Source organism: Phalangium opilio, unplaced genomic scaffold, assembly GCF_054372755.1.
Source record: "Phalangium opilio isolate 3A_F unplaced genomic scaffold, DU_Popi_V2 ptg000024l_1, whole genome shotgun sequence".
In the NCBI taxonomy this organism is placed as follows: domain Eukaryota; kingdom Metazoa; phylum Arthropoda; class Arachnida; order Opiliones; family Phalangiidae; genus Phalangium; species Phalangium opilio.
The window spans coordinates 11,186,511-11,201,687 of NW_028324155.1; the positions used below are offsets into that span (position 1 = coordinate 11,186,511).

The 15,177-nt window shown below is 39.5% G+C and overlaps 6 non-coding genes and 35 pseudogenes across 6 annotated transcripts; all 41 read left to right on the top strand.

Moving 5' to 3' along the window:
* The first annotated feature begins 122 nt into the window (after nt 1–122).
* On the top strand, nt 123–225 carry LOC149692950 (5S ribosomal RNA; annotated as a pseudogene).
* Nucleotides 226–345: 120 nt separating this feature from the next.
* Nucleotides 346–464, top strand: LOC149692951 (5S ribosomal RNA; annotated as a pseudogene).
* A 136-nt stretch (nt 465–600) lies between these two features.
* LOC149692952 (5S ribosomal RNA) lies at nt 601–703 on the top strand (annotated as a pseudogene).
* A 138-nt stretch (nt 704–841) lies between these two features.
* On the top strand, nt 842–944 carry LOC149692953 (5S ribosomal RNA; annotated as a pseudogene).
* A 122-nt stretch (nt 945–1,066) lies between these two features.
* LOC149692954 (5S ribosomal RNA) lies at nt 1,067–1,169 on the top strand (annotated as a pseudogene).
* A 138-nt stretch (nt 1,170–1,307) lies between these two features.
* LOC149692955 (5S ribosomal RNA) lies at nt 1,308–1,426 on the top strand (annotated as a pseudogene).
* Nucleotides 1,427–1,563: 137 nt separating this feature from the next.
* LOC149692956 (5S ribosomal RNA) lies at nt 1,564–1,666 on the top strand (annotated as a pseudogene).
* A 135-nt stretch (nt 1,667–1,801) lies between these two features.
* LOC149692957 (5S ribosomal RNA) lies at nt 1,802–1,920 on the top strand (annotated as a pseudogene).
* Nucleotides 1,921–5,347: 3,427 nt separating this feature from the next.
* LOC149692958 (5S ribosomal RNA) lies at nt 5,348–5,450 on the top strand (annotated as a pseudogene).
* A 138-nt stretch (nt 5,451–5,588) lies between these two features.
* LOC149692959 (5S ribosomal RNA) lies at nt 5,589–5,691 on the top strand (annotated as a pseudogene).
* A 122-nt stretch (nt 5,692–5,813) lies between these two features.
* On the top strand, nt 5,814–5,931 carry LOC149692960 (5S ribosomal RNA; annotated as a pseudogene).
* Nucleotides 5,932–6,066: 135 nt separating this feature from the next.
* Nucleotides 6,067–6,169, top strand: LOC149692961 (5S ribosomal RNA; annotated as a pseudogene).
* Nucleotides 6,170–6,307: 138 nt separating this feature from the next.
* Nucleotides 6,308–6,410, top strand: LOC149692962 (5S ribosomal RNA; annotated as a pseudogene).
* Nucleotides 6,411–6,548: 138 nt separating this feature from the next.
* On the top strand, nt 6,549–6,667 carry LOC149692963 (5S ribosomal RNA; annotated as a pseudogene).
* Nucleotides 6,668–6,804: 137 nt separating this feature from the next.
* LOC149692964 (5S ribosomal RNA) lies at nt 6,805–6,907 on the top strand (annotated as a pseudogene).
* Nucleotides 6,908–7,042: 135 nt separating this feature from the next.
* Nucleotides 7,043–7,161, top strand: LOC149692965 (5S ribosomal RNA). Its single transcript, XR_016383096.1, has one exon. It is a non-coding gene; the product is annotated as a 5S ribosomal RNA (ribosomal RNA).
* A 134-nt stretch (nt 7,162–7,295) lies between these two features.
* On the top strand, nt 7,296–7,398 carry LOC149692966 (5S ribosomal RNA; annotated as a pseudogene).
* Nucleotides 7,399–7,536: 138 nt separating this feature from the next.
* LOC149692967 (5S ribosomal RNA) lies at nt 7,537–7,639 on the top strand (annotated as a pseudogene).
* A 122-nt stretch (nt 7,640–7,761) lies between these two features.
* LOC149692968 (5S ribosomal RNA) lies at nt 7,762–7,880 on the top strand (annotated as a pseudogene).
* A 134-nt stretch (nt 7,881–8,014) lies between these two features.
* Nucleotides 8,015–8,117, top strand: LOC149692969 (5S ribosomal RNA; annotated as a pseudogene).
* Nucleotides 8,118–8,255: 138 nt separating this feature from the next.
* On the top strand, nt 8,256–8,358 carry LOC149692970 (5S ribosomal RNA; annotated as a pseudogene).
* A 121-nt stretch (nt 8,359–8,479) lies between these two features.
* On the top strand, nt 8,480–8,598 carry LOC149692971 (5S ribosomal RNA; annotated as a pseudogene).
* Nucleotides 8,599–8,732: 134 nt separating this feature from the next.
* LOC149692972 (5S ribosomal RNA) lies at nt 8,733–8,835 on the top strand (annotated as a pseudogene).
* Nucleotides 8,836–8,973: 138 nt separating this feature from the next.
* LOC149692973 (5S ribosomal RNA) lies at nt 8,974–9,092 on the top strand (annotated as a pseudogene).
* Nucleotides 9,093–9,229: 137 nt separating this feature from the next.
* On the top strand, nt 9,230–9,348 carry LOC149692974 (5S ribosomal RNA; annotated as a pseudogene).
* Nucleotides 9,349–9,708: 360 nt separating this feature from the next.
* LOC149692975 (5S ribosomal RNA) lies at nt 9,709–9,826 on the top strand (annotated as a pseudogene).
* Nucleotides 9,827–10,201: 375 nt separating this feature from the next.
* LOC149692976 (5S ribosomal RNA) lies at nt 10,202–10,320 on the top strand (annotated as a pseudogene).
* A 119-nt stretch (nt 10,321–10,439) lies between these two features.
* On the top strand, nt 10,440–10,558 carry LOC149692977 (5S ribosomal RNA). The gene has a single exon (XR_016383284.1). It is a non-coding gene; the product is annotated as a 5S ribosomal RNA (ribosomal RNA).
* Nucleotides 10,559–10,949: 391 nt separating this feature from the next.
* LOC149692978 (5S ribosomal RNA) lies at nt 10,950–11,052 on the top strand (annotated as a pseudogene).
* A 138-nt stretch (nt 11,053–11,190) lies between these two features.
* On the top strand, nt 11,191–11,309 carry LOC149692979 (5S ribosomal RNA). The gene has a single exon (XR_016383159.1). It is a non-coding gene; the product is annotated as a 5S ribosomal RNA (ribosomal RNA).
* Nucleotides 11,310–11,446: 137 nt separating this feature from the next.
* LOC149692980 (5S ribosomal RNA) lies at nt 11,447–11,549 on the top strand (annotated as a pseudogene).
* A 363-nt stretch (nt 11,550–11,912) lies between these two features.
* On the top strand, nt 11,913–12,031 carry LOC149692981 (5S ribosomal RNA; annotated as a pseudogene).
* Nucleotides 12,032–12,167: 136 nt separating this feature from the next.
* LOC149692982 (5S ribosomal RNA) lies at nt 12,168–12,286 on the top strand. The gene has a single exon (XR_016383097.1). It is a non-coding gene; the product is annotated as a 5S ribosomal RNA (ribosomal RNA).
* A 137-nt stretch (nt 12,287–12,423) lies between these two features.
* On the top strand, nt 12,424–12,526 carry LOC149692983 (5S ribosomal RNA; annotated as a pseudogene).
* A 363-nt stretch (nt 12,527–12,889) lies between these two features.
* LOC149692984 (5S ribosomal RNA) lies at nt 12,890–13,008 on the top strand (annotated as a pseudogene).
* Nucleotides 13,009–13,368: 360 nt separating this feature from the next.
* On the top strand, nt 13,369–13,486 carry LOC149692985 (5S ribosomal RNA; annotated as a pseudogene).
* A 375-nt stretch (nt 13,487–13,861) lies between these two features.
* LOC149692986 (5S ribosomal RNA) lies at nt 13,862–13,980 on the top strand (annotated as a pseudogene).
* A 119-nt stretch (nt 13,981–14,099) lies between these two features.
* On the top strand, nt 14,100–14,218 carry LOC149692987 (5S ribosomal RNA). The gene has a single exon (XR_016383285.1). It is a non-coding gene; the product is annotated as a 5S ribosomal RNA (ribosomal RNA).
* Nucleotides 14,219–14,355: 137 nt separating this feature from the next.
* LOC149692988 (5S ribosomal RNA) lies at nt 14,356–14,474 on the top strand (annotated as a pseudogene).
* A 121-nt stretch (nt 14,475–14,595) lies between these two features.
* Nucleotides 14,596–14,714, top strand: LOC149692989 (5S ribosomal RNA; annotated as a pseudogene).
* Nucleotides 14,715–14,833: 119 nt separating this feature from the next.
* On the top strand, nt 14,834–14,952 carry LOC149692990 (5S ribosomal RNA). The gene has a single exon (XR_016383286.1). It is a non-coding gene; the product is annotated as a 5S ribosomal RNA (ribosomal RNA).
* Nucleotides 14,953–15,177: the final 225 nt, after the last annotated feature.

Here is a 15,177-nt window from a genome sequence, read left to right on the forward strand (position 1 = left end):
CACTTTTAAATTCCACCAGATATGAAAAAACCAAACATAATTTTCTTTTTGTTATTGTTTTAAAAAGAGGAAGGTTAATTTGTCTCACTTAATTTAAATTCGAATTATTAACTAGCACTCGCGGCAACGGCCATATCACGCTGAATACACCGGTTCTCGTCCGATCACCGAAGTTAAGCAGCTTCGAGCGCAGTCAGTACTTGGGAACACTGCGTGCCGTTGGCTTTTTCCTTTTTGTTTCCTCTTTAAATTCCACCAGATATGAAAAAACAAACATATCTTCTTTTTGTTATTGTTTTATAAAGATGAACGTTAATTAAATTCAAATTATTAACTAACACTCTCGGCAACGGCCATATCACGCTGAATACACCGGTTCTCGTCCGATCACCGAAGTTAAGCAGCGTCGAGCGCAGTCAGTACTTGGGAGGGAGACCACTTAGGAACACTGCGTGGCGTTGGCTTTTTCACTTTTTTTCCTCTTTTAAATTCCAATAGATATGAAAAAAGCAAACTTATTTTCTTTTTGTTATTGTTTTAAAAAGATGAAGGTCAATTTGTCTCACTTAATTTAAATTCGAATTATTATCTAGCACTCTCAGCAACGGCCATATCACGCTGAAAACACCGGTTCTCGTCCGATCACCGAAGTTAAGCAGCGTCGAGCGCAGTCAGTACTTGGGAACACTGCGTGCCGTTGGCTTTTTCCTTTTTGTTTCCTCTTTTAAATTCCACCAGATATGAAAAAACCAAACATAATTTTCTTTTTGTTATTGTTTTAAAAAGATGAAGGTTAATTTGTCTCACTTAATTTAAATTCGAATTATTAACTAGCACTCTCGGCAACGGCCATATCACGCTGAAAACACCGGTTCTCGTCCGATCGCCGAAGTTAAGCAGCGTCGAGCGCAGTCAGTACTTGGGAACACTGCGTGCCGTTGGCTTTTTCCTTTTTGTTTCCTCTTTTAAATTCCACCAGATATGAAAAAAGCAAACATATCTTCTTTTTGTTATTGTTTTATAAAGATGAACGTTAATTAAATTCAAATTATTAACTAGCACTCTTGGCAACGGCCATATCACGCTGAATACACCGGTTCTCGTCCGATCAACGAAGTGAAGCAGCGTCGAGCGCAGTCAGTACTTGGGAACACTTTGTGCCGTTGGCTTTTTCACTTTTTTTTTCACTTTTAAATTCCACCAGATATGAAAAAACCAAACATAATTTTCTTTTTGTTATTGTTTTAAAAAGAGGAAGGTTAATTTGTCTCACTTAATTTAAATTCGAATTATTAACTAGCACTCGCGGCAACGGCCATATCACGCTGAATACACCGGTTCTCGTCCGATCACCGAAGTTAAGCTGCGTCGAGCGCAGTCAGTACTTTGGAGGGAGACCACTTAGGAACACTGCGTGCCGCTGGCTTTTTCACTTTTTTTTCCTCTTTTAAATTCCAATAGATATGAAAAAAGCAAACTTATTTTCTTTTAGTTATTGTGTTAAAAAGTCGAAGGTCAATTTGTCTCACTTAATTTAAATTCGAATTATTATCTAGCACTCTCAGCAACGGCCATATCACGCCGAAAACACCGGTTCTCGTCCGATCACCGAAGTTAAGCAGCGTCGAGCGCAGTCAGTACTTGGGAACACTGCGTGCCGTTGGCTTTTTCCTTTTTGTTTCCTCTTTTAAATTCCACCAGATATGAAAAAACCAAACATAATTTTCTTTTTGTTATTGTTTGAAAAAGATGGTTAATTTGTCTCACTTAATTTAAATTCGAATTATTAACTAGCACTCTCGGCAACGGCCATATCACGCCGAAAACACCGGTTCTCGTCCGATCACCGAAGTTAAGCAGCGTCGAGCGCAGTCAGTACTTGGGAGGGAGACCACTTAGGAACACTGCGTGCAGGGGCGTCGGAACGTTTTTGAACCTGGGGGGGCTGAGAATTTTAGCTGGTCTTATGTGTGTTTCAGAAAAATCCTTGAATAATGGGAAAGTTTCAAACAAAGGTGGACATGAAATCAGGGATGTTGTAGCGAAGTTGTGCAACGATAAAATATTTGCTTAGCATATTGCTAAGATCGCGATTAAAAGGGTTAGGGAAAACCTCACTACAAAGAGGAATAAATACAAATACTTGGTCCGGGCTCGTTACCCTTACTTTCTCTAGCGGGGTAGCGTATAAGAATTAAGATACTAATGGTCGGTATGTCTAGGGGATTTTTATAGGGGGAATGATTAAACGACATTGAGAATTACCCAGGTCTTAATGTTTAATTTTAATAACATCACTTACAAACTAATAATCAATAAAATAAAATAATAAACATGCACGCGATAAAGAAACTAATAAAAATAAAAATAAAAATGAAATACTAAATTTATAAAAATAAAATGGTCATGACCCATTCTTCCTCGTTAAGCGAGATATATTAAATATTGTATCTCGTTAATCAAGATACGCTATACGAATTCTTAATAAATAAATAAAAGCATTTGGTAACGTTACGGTTTTGCCATAGTTCGAGGTGGGGTACACCGACGTTGATAAACACGAAGACACAGTTTTCAATTGTCCATAACACGTCCGCAGAAGCGACGGAAGGGGCGACTCGTGACCGCGAGCGTCGAGAATGTCCGACGACAGTTCATTAGAAGTTTTAAAACGTAAATTAGCGCGCCCGAACCTAGTGCTTGATGGCCGGTTAGGGCGTGATGGTTAATCGGAAGCTCCAAGGGCAGAGTCTCCAGCGGCTAGAACTTCAGCTGGCGATTCGGGACGGGCAGCGTTTCCTCGGGAAGGTCAGGATATCGAGTCATCCTTTTCAGAAGCCATGGTCGAGCTTTTATAGCTGGCAGGCAGTAGGCTTTCCTCGTGTTAGGAAGAATGACGTGGCGTGGCGCTCTCGGATAGAGTTCGGGGTTTTCACCCTCGCGCCTGCATGGTAACGTCGTGGCGACGGCTTGGCAGCGTCGGGATGGCGGGGCATCCCCGCTCTCGGTCCGTTCGCGTTTTCGGTAAATTACCGTGGGGTGAACCCCAGTCCGCGCGCATACTCAATCTATTTACACTATTTACACTTAGCTATACTACAACTATACATTATATACAAAACATTTAAAATCATTGAAAAATAAAAATACCTGGCAACTCTCAATAAGCGAGGGGTAAATAACCTAAAAGGGAAGGGATGATGCGAGGGGAACGCTATTTTTCCCAGATAGAGAAGTTCAGAGAACCAGATGGCCGGGGCTTCTTGTGGCCACAAAGAAGCCGGGTTTTTAAGGGTTTAGGGGAAAGCTTCTGAATCGGCAACCAACGCCAGCTTTGGGATTGGCCTTTTCAGATGTTTCCCCGGGAAATTTATTATTTTCGGTTTAAACATACGAAGCGTAGGAAATTTTCTTAAAGGGATAGTGAATAAAATGAAGGGATAGAGGGGAAATATATATTATTCAGATTTTATCGTTACAATGTCCTTATTCACGTACACAATCAAACAAAATGCAATTATGAGTTTTGTTTTAATGTAAGCTGGGTAAATTCTACTGCTTTTAAGTTTCACTTATTGACCCATTAGTCATTTTAAAAAAGAGAAACTTATAAGCATAGTCAAGTATTACGCACGGTAATTATAATCCGTTTCAACGTAAAAAATATTTGCAGTTAATAACGAATAAATGAAAATTCACCTTGAGCAAGCACTATATAAAGCCTTTCTTTCGGGGGGGGGACTGTGAGAATTTACTCTGACAGTCAGGCCGCCTTGAAAGCGCTGAACCAGTGTCAGATAACTTCTCAACTGGTGCGCAGTTGCCTTGATCTGCTTGCGTGACTTTCGTCCCGCAACAGGGTCCAGTTGTACTGGGTGTCGAAGCATAGCGGGCATCATGGCAATGAGCAAGCCGAAAGGTTTGCTAAAAGGGGGCGAAGTCCAAGTTCTTGGGACCGACACCGGTCGTCCCCATACGCTAGACGGAGTCTGCATGACAGGTTGACTGTCGTTCAAAATAAGCTCTGGCATAATATGGAGGGTGAGGGCCAGAGACAGACGAAACAGTTTGTCAATGGCCCCTGCAGGGCTAGGGCTAGGGACCTTATTGCGCTCAGCAGATGGAATATTTGGCTGGCCACCGGTCTTTTGACCGGACACTGTCGGCTAAATAGACACCTCCATCTGATGGGCCTTGCTGACGACCCTCTCTGCCGGTCGTGTCGGGAGAAGTATGAAACTCCTTCACACATACTGTGCGAGTGCGATTACTTCGCCTCACTCAGATTAGAACACTTCGATTCAGATACTGTGGAGACCTCGCGGGTCGCTTCCATAACGGTGGAACGAATTCTACGCTACACCGCGGCCACAGGTCTCTTCAAGGCCTGAATATGAGGGTTCACAATATGCCTCTGGCATCGGTGCAAAGACGTGAGCCCCCCTCTCACCCAATAATAATAATTCAATACATTGGTTGTCTTTATTACTTGAAATATTTGTTAAATCAGTTCGTTTCGTTAACCACTCAAGAACAGATTTTGTTCTTTGACGTTTTGGACAATGTTATTGGTTAAATTATGTCGGCTGCTAATTTTTAATGGTGGCAAAGGGTTGATCTCTGGGTTGACCGTTGACGTACAAATGGTAATTTTTAAGTAGACGACACGGTCAACTGAACAACCGGAACTAGTTTCTCCAAATTCAGAGCCGGTCCCTATTTACAAAGTTTCTGCTCCTCTTGGTATATTCTCTTTGCTCTAATTGAGAGAAGTGTCAAAATTGGACGATTTTTGCCATAGAACATTTGTGAATAGCCCCTAGTGAGATTTTGAGAAAAGCAAGTAAAATCTACTCTATCCGCATTGTGGATCGGGCCTATTTAGGAAAGGGTGGGTTGTTCATTGTCTTGGCAGTGGGGGGGGCTATTATAGGCCTAACTCTCTCAAGAGTGACAAAAATATTTTTCACCCGGGGCCTAGCACTTGTCGAGAGGGGTGGAAACTTATGCCTTTTTTTGTTAATCACAGCTGAATAATATAATATTTTAAAATCTATTTATTTTTACTGGTATTATTAACATTTATATTATCTATACTTATTTTTTTGGCCTAAATTCTGAGGGGGCTCAGCCCCCCAGGTTCAAAAATCGAGGGGCTTGAGCCCACCCTGCCCCCGGCTTCCGACGCCCCTGACTGCGTGGCGTTGGCTTTTTCACTTTTTTTTCCTCTTTTAAATTCCAATAGATATGAAAAAAGCAAACTTATTTTCTTTTTGTTATTGTTTTAAAAAGATGAAGGTCAATTTGTCTCACTTAATTTAAATTCGAATTATTATCTAGCACTCTCAGCAACGGCCATATCACGCTGAAAACACCGGTTCTCGTCCGATCACCGAAGTTAAGCAGCGTCGAGCGCAGTCAGTACTTGGGAACACTGCGTGCCGTTGGCTTTTTACTTTTTGTTTCCTCTTTTAAATTCCACCAGATATGAAAAAACCAAACATAATTTTCTTTTTGTTATTGTTTTAAAAAGATGAAGGTTAATTTGTCTCACTTAATTTAAATTCGAATTATTAACTAGCACTCTCGGCAACGGCCATATCACGCTGAAAACACCGGTTCTCGTCCGATCGCCGAAGTTAAGCAGCGTCGAGCGCAGTCAGTACTTGGGAACACTGCGTGCCGTTGACTTTTTCCTTTTTGTTTCCTCTTTTAAATTCCACCAGATATGAAAAAAGCAAACATATCTTCTTTTTGTTATTGTTTTATAAAGATGAACGTTAATTAAATTCAAATTATTAACTAGCACTCTCGGCAACGGCCATATCACACTGAATACACCGGTTCTCGTCCGATCAACGAAGTTAAGCAGCGTCGAGCGCAGTCAGTAATTGGGAGGGAGACCACTTAGGAACACTGCGGCCGTTGGCTTTTTCACTTTTTTTTTCCTCTTTTAAATTCCAATAGATATCAAAAAAGCAAACTTATTTTCTTTTTGTTATTGTTTTAAAAAGATGGTCAATTTGTCTCACTTAATTTAAATTCGAATTATTATCTAGCACTCTCAGCAACGGCCATATCACGCTGAAAACACCGGTTCTCGTCCGATCACCGAAGTTAAGCAGCGTCGAGCGCAGTCAGTACTTGGGAACACTGCGTGCCGTTGGCTTTTTCACTTTTTTTTTCACTTTTAAATTCCACCAGATATGAAAAAACCAAACATAATTTTCTTTTTGTTATTGTTTTAAAAAGAGGAAGGTTAATTTGTCTCACTTAATTTAAATTCGAATTATTAACTAGCACTCTCGGCAACGGCCATATCACGCTGAATACACCGGTTCTCGTCCGATCACCGAAGTTAAGCAGCGTCGAGCGCAGTCAGTACTTGGGAACACTGCGTGCCGTTGGCTTTTTCACTTTTTTTTTCACTTTTAAATTCCACCAGATATGAAAAAACCAAACATAATTTTCTTTTTGTTATTGTTTTAAAAAGAGGAAGGTTAATTTGTCTCACTTAATTTAAATTCGAATTATTAACTAGCACTCGCGGCAACGGCCATATCACGCTGAATACACCGGTTCTCGTCCGATCACCGAAGTTAAGCTGCGTCGAGCGCAGTCAGTACTTTGGAGGGAGACCACTTAGGAACACTGCGTGCCGCTGGCTTTTTCACATTTTTTTCCTCTTTTAAATTCCAATAGATATGAAAAAAGCAAACTTATTTTCTTTTAGTTATTGTTTTAAAAAGTCGAAGGTCAATTTGTCTCACTTAATTTAAATTCGAATTATTATCTAGCACTCTCAGCAACGGCCATATCACGCCGAAAACACCGGTTCTCGTCCGATCACCGAAGTTAAGCAGCGTCGAGCGCAGTCAGTACTTGGGAACACTGCGTGCCGTTGGCTTTTTCCTTTTTGTTTCCTCTTTTAAATTCCACCAGATATGAAAAAACCAAACATAATTTTCTTTTTGTTATTGTTTGAAAAAGATGGTTAATTTGTCTCACTTAATTTAAATTCGAATTATTAACTAGCACTCTCGGCAACGGCCATATCACGCTGAATACACCGGTTCTCGTCCGATCACCGAAGTTAAGCAGCGTCGAGCGCAGTCAGTACTTGGGAGGGAGACCACTTAGGAACACTGCGTGCCGTTGGCTTTTTCACTTTTTTTTCCTCTTTTAAATTCCAATAGATATGAAAAAAACAAACTTATTTTCTTTTTGTTATTGTTTTAAAAAGATGGTCAATTTGTCTCACTTAATTTAAATTCGAATTATTATCTAGCACTCTCAGCAACGGCCATATCACGCTGAAAACACCGGTTCTCGTCCGATCACCGAAGTTAAGCAGCGTCGAGCGCAGTCAGTACTTGGGAACACTGCGTGCCGTTGGCTTTTTCCTTTTTGTTTCCTCTTTTAAATTCCACCAGATATGAAAAAACCAAACATAATTTTCTTTTTGTTATTGTTTTAAAAAGATGAAGGTTAATTTGTCTCACTTAATTTAAATTCGAATTATTAACTAGCACTCTCGGCAACGGCCATATCACGCTGAAAAAAGCGGTTCTCCTCCGATCACCGAAGTTAAGCAGCGTCGAGCGCAGTCAGTACTTGGGAACACTGCGTGCCGTTGGCTTTTTCCTTTTTGTTTCCTCTTTTAAATTCCACCAGATATGAAAAAAGCAAACATATCTTCTTTTTGTTATTGTTTTATAAAGATGAACGTTAATTAAATTCAAATTATTAACTAGCACTCTCGGCAACGGCCATATCACGCTGAATACACCGGTTCTCGTCCGATCAACTAAGTTAAGCAGCGTCGAGCGCAGTCAGTAATTGGGAGGGAGACCACTTAGGAACATTGCGTGCCGTTGGCTTTTTCACTTTTTTTTCCTCTTTTAAATTCCAATAGATATCAAAAAAGCAAACTTATTTTCTTTTTGTTATTGTTTTAAAAAGATGGTCAATTTGTCTCACTTAATTTAAATTCGAATTATTATCTAGCACTCTCAGCAACGGCCATATCACGCTGAAAACACCGGTTCTCGTCCGATCACCGAAGTTAAGCAGCGTCGAGCGCAGTCAGTACTTGGGAACACTGCGTGCCGTTGGCTTTTTCCTTTTTGTTTCCTCTTTTAAATTCCACCAGATATGAAAAAACCAAACATAATTTTCTTTTTGTTATTGTTTTAAAAAGATGAAGGTTAATTTGTCTCACTTAATTTAAATTCGAATTATTAACTAGCACTCTCGGCAACGGCCATATCACGCTGAAAAAAGCGGTTCTCCTCCGATCACCGAAGTTAAGCAGCGTCGAGCGCAGTCAGTACTTGGGAACACTGCGTGCCGTTGGCTTTTTCCTTTTTGTTTCCTCTTTTAAATTCCACCAGATATGAAAAAACAAACATATCTTCTTTTCGTTATTGTTTTATAAAGATGAACGTTAATTAAATTCAAATTATTAACTAGCACTCTCGGCAACGGCCATATCACGCTGAATACACCGGTTCTCGTCCAATCAACTAAGTTAAGCAGCGTCGAGCGCAGTCAGTAATTGGGAGGGAGACCACTTAGGAACATTGCGTGCCGTTGGCTTTTTCACTTTTTTTTCCTCTTTTAAATTCCAATAGATATCAAAAAAGCAAACTTATTTTCTTTTTGTTATTGTTTTAAAAAGATGGTCAATTTGTCTCACTTAATTTAAATTCGAATTATTATCTAGCACTCTCAGCAACGGCCATATCACGCTGAAAACACCGGTTCTCGTCCGATCACCGAAGTTAAGCAGCGTCGAGCGCAGTCAGTACTTGGGAACACTGCGTGCCGTTGGCTTTTTCCTTTTTGTTTCCTCTTTTAAATTCCACCAGATATGAAAAAACCAAACATAATTTTCTTTTTGTTATTGTTTTAAAAAGATGAAGGTTAATTTGTCTCACTTAATTTAAATTCGAATTATTAACTAGCACTCTCGGCAACGGCCATATCACGCTGAAAACACCGGTTCTCGTCCGATCGCCGAAGTTAAGCAGCGTCAAGCGCAGTCAGTACTTGGGAGGGAGACCACTTAGGAACACAGCGTGCCGTTGGCTTTTTCACTTTTTTTTCCTCTTTTAAATTCCAATAGATATGAAAAAAGCAAACTTGTTTTCTTTTTGTTATCGTTTTAAAAAGTCGAAGGTCAATTTGTCTCACTTAATTTAAATTCGAATTATTATCTAGCACTCTCAGCAACGGCCATATCATGCTGAATACACCGGTTCTCGTCCGATCACCGAAGTTAAGCAGCGTCGAGCGCAGTCAGTACTTGGGTGGGAGACCACTTAGGAACACTACGTAACGTTGGCTTTTTCACTTTTTTTTCACTTTTAAATTCCAATAGATATGAAAAAAGCAAACTTATTTTCTTTTTGTTATTGTTTGAAAAGATGAAGGTTAAATTGTCTCACTTAATTTAATTTCGAATTATTAACTAGCACTCTCGGCAACGGCCATATCACGAAGAAAAAAAGGGTTCTCCTCCGATCGCCGAAGTTAAGCAGCGTCGAGCGCAGTCAGTACTTGGGAACACTGCGTGCCGTTGGCTTTTTCCTTTTTGTTTCCTCTTTTAAATTCCACCAGATATGAAAAAAGAAAACATATCTTCATTTTGTTATTGTTTTATAAAGATGAACGTTAATTAAATTCAAATTATTAACTAGCACTTTCGGCAACGGCCATATCGCGCTGAAAACACCGGTTCTAGTCCTATCACCGAAGTTAAGCAGCGTCGAGCGCAGTCAGTACTTGGGAGGGAGACCTCTTAGGACACTGCGTGCCGTTGGTTTTTCACTTTTTTTCCTCTTTTAAAATCCAATAGATATGAAAAAAGCAAAAATATTTTCTTTTTGTTATTGTTTTAAAAAGATGAAGGTTAATTTGTCTCACTTAATTTAAATTCGAATTATTAACTAGCACTCTCGGCAACGGCCATATCACGCTGAAAACACCGGTTCTAGTCCTATCACCGAAGTTAAGCACCGTCTAGGGCAGTCAGTACTTGGGAGGCAGAACACTTGGGAACACTGCGTGCCGTTGGCTTTTTCACTTTTTTTCCACTTTTAAATTCCAATAGATATGAAAAAAGCAAACATATCTTCTTTTTGTTATTGTTTTATAAAGATGAAGGTTAATTAAATTCAAATTATTAAATAGCACTCTGGGAAACGGCCATATCACGCTGAAAACACCGGTTCTCGTCCGATCACCGAAGTTAAGCAGCGACGAGCGCAGTCAGTACTTGGGAGGGAGACCACTTAGGAACACTGCGTGCCGTTGGTTTTTCACTTTTTTCCACTTTTAAATTCCAATAGATATGAAAAAAGCAAACATATCTTCTTTTTGTTATTGTTTTATAAAGATGAAGGTTAATTAAATTCAAATTATTAAATAGCACTCTGGGCAACGGCCATATCACGCTGAAAGCACCGGTTCTCGTCCGATCACCGAAGTTAAGCAGCGACGAGCGCAGTCAGTACTTGGGAGGGAGACCTATTAGGAACACTGCGTGCCGTTGGCTTTTTCACTTTTTTTTCCACTTTTATATTCCAATAAATTTCAAAAAAGCAAACACATTTTCTTTTTGTTATTGTTTTAAAAAGATGAAGTTTAATTTGTCTCACTTAATTTAAATTCGAATTATTAACTAGCACTCTCGGCAACGACCATATCGCGCTGAAAACACCGGTCCTAGTCCTATCACCAAAATTAAGAAGCGTCGAGCGAAGTCAGTACTTGGGAGGGAGACCACTTAGGAACACTGCGTGCCGTTGGCTTTTTCACTTTCTTCCTCTTTTAAATTCCAATAGATATGAAAAAAGCAAACTCATTTTCTTTTTGTTATTGTTTTAAAAAGATGAAGGTTAATTTGTCTCACTTAATTTAAATTCGAATTATTATCTAGCACTCTCAGCAACGGCCATATCACGCTGAAAACACCGGTTCTCGTCCGATCACCGAAGTTAAGCAGCGTCGAGCGCAGTCAGTACTTGGGAACACTGGGTGCCGTTGGCTTTTTCCTTTTTGTTTCCTCTTTTAAATTCCACCAGATATGAAAAAACCAAACATAATTTTCTTTTTGTTATTGTTTTAAAAAGATGAAGGTTAATTTGTCTCACTTAATTTAAATTCGAATTATTAACTAGCACTCTCGGCAACGGCCATATCACGCTGAAAACACCGGTTCTCGTCCGATCGCCGAAGTTAAGCAGCGTCGAGCGCAGTCAGTACTTGGGAGGGAGACCACTTAGGAACACTGCGTGCCGTTGGCTTTTTCACTTTTTTTTCCTCTTTTAAATTCCAATAGATATGAAAAAAGCAAACTTATTTTCTTTTTGTTATCGTTTTAAAAAGTCGAAGGTCAATTTGTCTCACTTAATTTAAATTCGAATTATTATCTAGCACTCTCAGCAACGGCCATATCACGCCGAAAACACCGGTTCTCGTCCGATCACCGAAGTTAAGCAGCGTCGAGCGCAGTCAGTACTTGGGAACACTGCGTGCCGTTGGCTTTTTCCTTTTTGTTTCCTCTTTTAAATTCCACCAGATATGAAAAAACCAAACATAATTTTCTTTTTGTTATTGTTTTAAAAAGATGAAGGTTAATTTGTCTCACTTAATTTAAATTCGAATTATTAACTAGCACTCTCGGCAACGGCCATATCACGCTGAAAACACCGGTTCTCGTCCGTTCACCGAAGTTAAGCAGCGTCGAGCGCAGTCACTACTTGGGAACACAGCGTGCCGTTGGCTTTTTCCTTTTTGTTTCCTCTTTTAAATTCCACCGGATATGAAAAAAGCAAACATATCTTCTTTTTGTTATTGTTTTATAAAGATGAAGTTTAATTTAATTCAAATTATTAACTAGCACTCTCGGCAACGGCCATATCATGCTGAATACACCGGTTCTCGTCCGATCACCGAAGTTAAGCAGCGTCGAGCGCAGTCAGTACTTGGGTGGGAGACCACTTAGGAACACTACGTAACGTTGGCTTTTTCACTTTTTTTTCACTTTTAAATTCCAATAGATATGAAAAAAGCAAACTTATTTTCTTTTTGTTATTGTTTTAAAAAGTCGAAGGTCAATTTGTCTCACTTAATTTAAATTCGAATTATTAACTAGCACTCGCGGCAACGGCCATATCACGCTGAATACACCGGTTCTCGTCCGATCACCGAAGTTAAGCAGCGTCGAGCGCAGTCAGTACTTGGGAGGGAGACCACTTAGGAACACTGCGTGCCGTTGGCTTTTTCACTTTTTTTTCCTCTTTTAAATTCCAATAGATATGAAAAAAGCAAACTTATTTTCTTTTTGTTATTGTTTTAAAAAGTCGAAGGTCAATTTGTCTCACTTAATTTAAATTCGAATTATTATCTAGCACTCTCAGCAACGGCCATATCACGCCGAAAACACCGGTTCTCGTCCGATCACCGAAGTTAAGCAGCGTCGAGCGCAGTCAGTACTTGGGAACACTGCGTGCCGTTGGCTTTTTCCTTTTTGTTTCCTCTTTTAAATTCCACCAGATATGAAAAAACCAAACATAATTTTCTTTTTGTTATTGTTTTAAAAAGATGAAGGTTAATTTGTCTCACTTAATTTAAATTCGAATTATTAACTAGCACTCTCGGCAACGGCCATATCACGCTGAAAACACCGGTTCTCGTCCGTTCACCGAAGTTAAGCAGCGTCGAGCGCAGTCACTACTTGGGAACACAGCGTGCCGTTGGCTTTTTCCTTTTTGTTTCCTCTTTTAAATTCCACCGGATATGAAAAAAGCAAACATATCTTCTTTTTGTTATTGTTTTATAAAGATGAAGTTTAATTTAATTCAAATTATTAACTAGCACTCTCGGCAACGGCCATATCATGCTGAATACACCGGTTCTCGTCCGATCACCGAAGTTAAGCAGCGTCGAGCGCAGTCAGTACTTGGGTGGGAGACCACTTAGGAACACTACGTAACGTTGGCTTTTTCACTTTTTTTTCACTTTTAAATTCCAATAGATATGAAAAAAGCAAACTTATTTTCTTTTTGTTATTGTTTGAAAAGATGAAGGTTAAATTGTCTCACTTAATTTAATTTCGAATTATTAACTAGCACTCTCGGCAACGGCCATATCACGAAGAAAAAAAGGGTTCTCCTCCGATCGCCGAAGTTAAGCAGCGTCGAGCGCAGTCAGTACTTGGGAACACTGCGTGCCGTTGGCTTTTTCCTTTTTGTTTCCTCTTTTAAATTCCACCAGATATGAAAAAAGAAAACATATCTTCATTTTGTTATTGTTTTATAAAGATGAACGTTAATTAAATTCAAATTATTAACTAGCACTTTCGGCAACGGCCATATCGCGCTGAAAACACCGGTTCTAGTCCTATCACCGAAGTTAAGCAGCGTCGAGCGCAGTCAGTACTTGGGAGGGAGACCACTTAGGACACTGCGTGCCGTTGGTTTTTCACTTTTTTTCCTCTTTTAAAATCCAATAGATATGAAAAAAGCAAAAATATTTTCTTTTTGTTATTGTTTTAAAAAGATGAAGGTTAATTTGTCTCACTTAATTTAAATTCGAATTATTAACTAGCACTCTCGGCAACGGCCATATCACGCTGAAAACACCGGTTCTAGTCCTATCACCGAAGTTAAGCACCGTCTAGCGCAGTCAGTACTTGGGAGGCAGAACACTTGGGAACACTGCGTGCCGTTAGCTTTTTCACTTTTTTTCCACTTTTAAATTCCAATAGATATGAAAAAAGCAAACATATCTTCTTTTTGTTATTGTTTTATAAAGATGAAGGTTAATTAAATTCAAATTATTAAATAGCACTCTGGGAAACGGCCATATCACGCTGAAAACACCGGTTCTCGTCCGATCACCGAAGTTAAGCAGCGACGAGCGCAGTCAGTACTTGGGAGGGAGACCACTTAGGAACACTGCGTGCCGTTGGTTTTTCACTTTTTTCCACTTTTAAATTCCAATAGATATGAAAAAAGCAAACATATCTTCTTTTTGTTATTGTTTTATAAAGATGAAGGTTAATTAAATTCAAATTATTAAATAGCACTCTGGGCAACGGCCATATCACGCTGAAAGCACCGGTTCTCGTCCGATCACCGAAGTTAAGCAGCGACGAGCGCAGTCAGTACTTGGGAGGGAGACCTATTAGGAACACTGCGTGCCGTTGGCTTTTTCACTTTTTTTTCCACTTTTATATTCCAATAAATTTCAAAAAAGCAAACACATTTTCTTTTTGTTATTGTTTTAAAAAGATGAAGTTTAATTTGTCTCACTTAATTTAAATTCGAATTATTAACTAGCACTCTCGGCAACGGCCATATCACGCTGAAAACACCGGTTCTAGTCCTATCACCGAAGTTAAGCACCGTCTAGCGCAGTCAGTACTTGGGAGGCAGAACACTTGGGAACACTGCGTGCCGTTGGCTTTTTCACTTTTTTTCCACTTTTAAATTCCAATAGATATGAAAAAAGCAAACATATCTTCTTTTTGTTATTGTTTTATAAAGATGAAGGTTAATTAAATTCAAATTATTAAATAGCACTCTGGGAAACGGCCATATCACGCTGAAAACACCGGTTCTCGTCCGATCACCGAAGTTAAGCAGCGACGAGCGCAGTCAGTACTTGGGAGGGAGACCACTTAGGAACACTGCGTGCCGTTGGTTTTTCACTTTTTTCCACTTTTAAATTCCAATAGATATGAAAAAAGCAAACATATCTTCTTTTTGTTATTGTTTTATAAAGATGAAGGTTAATTAAATTCAAATTATTAAATAGCACTCTGGGCAACGGCCATATCACGCTGAAAGCACCGGTTCTCGTCCGATCACCGAAGTTAAGCAGCGACGAGCGCAGTCAGTACTTGGGAGGGAGACCTATTAGGAACACTGCGTGCCGTTGGCTTTTTCACTTTTTTTTTCCACTTTTATATTCCAATAAATTTCAAAAAAGCAAACACATTTTCTTTTTGTTATTGTTTTAAAAAGATGAAGTTTAATTTGTCTCACTTAATTTAAATTCGAATTATTAACTAGCACTCTCGGCAACGACCATATCGCGCTGAAAACACCGGTCCTAGTCCTATCACCAAAATTAAGAAGCGTCGAGCGAAGTCAGTACTTGGGAGGG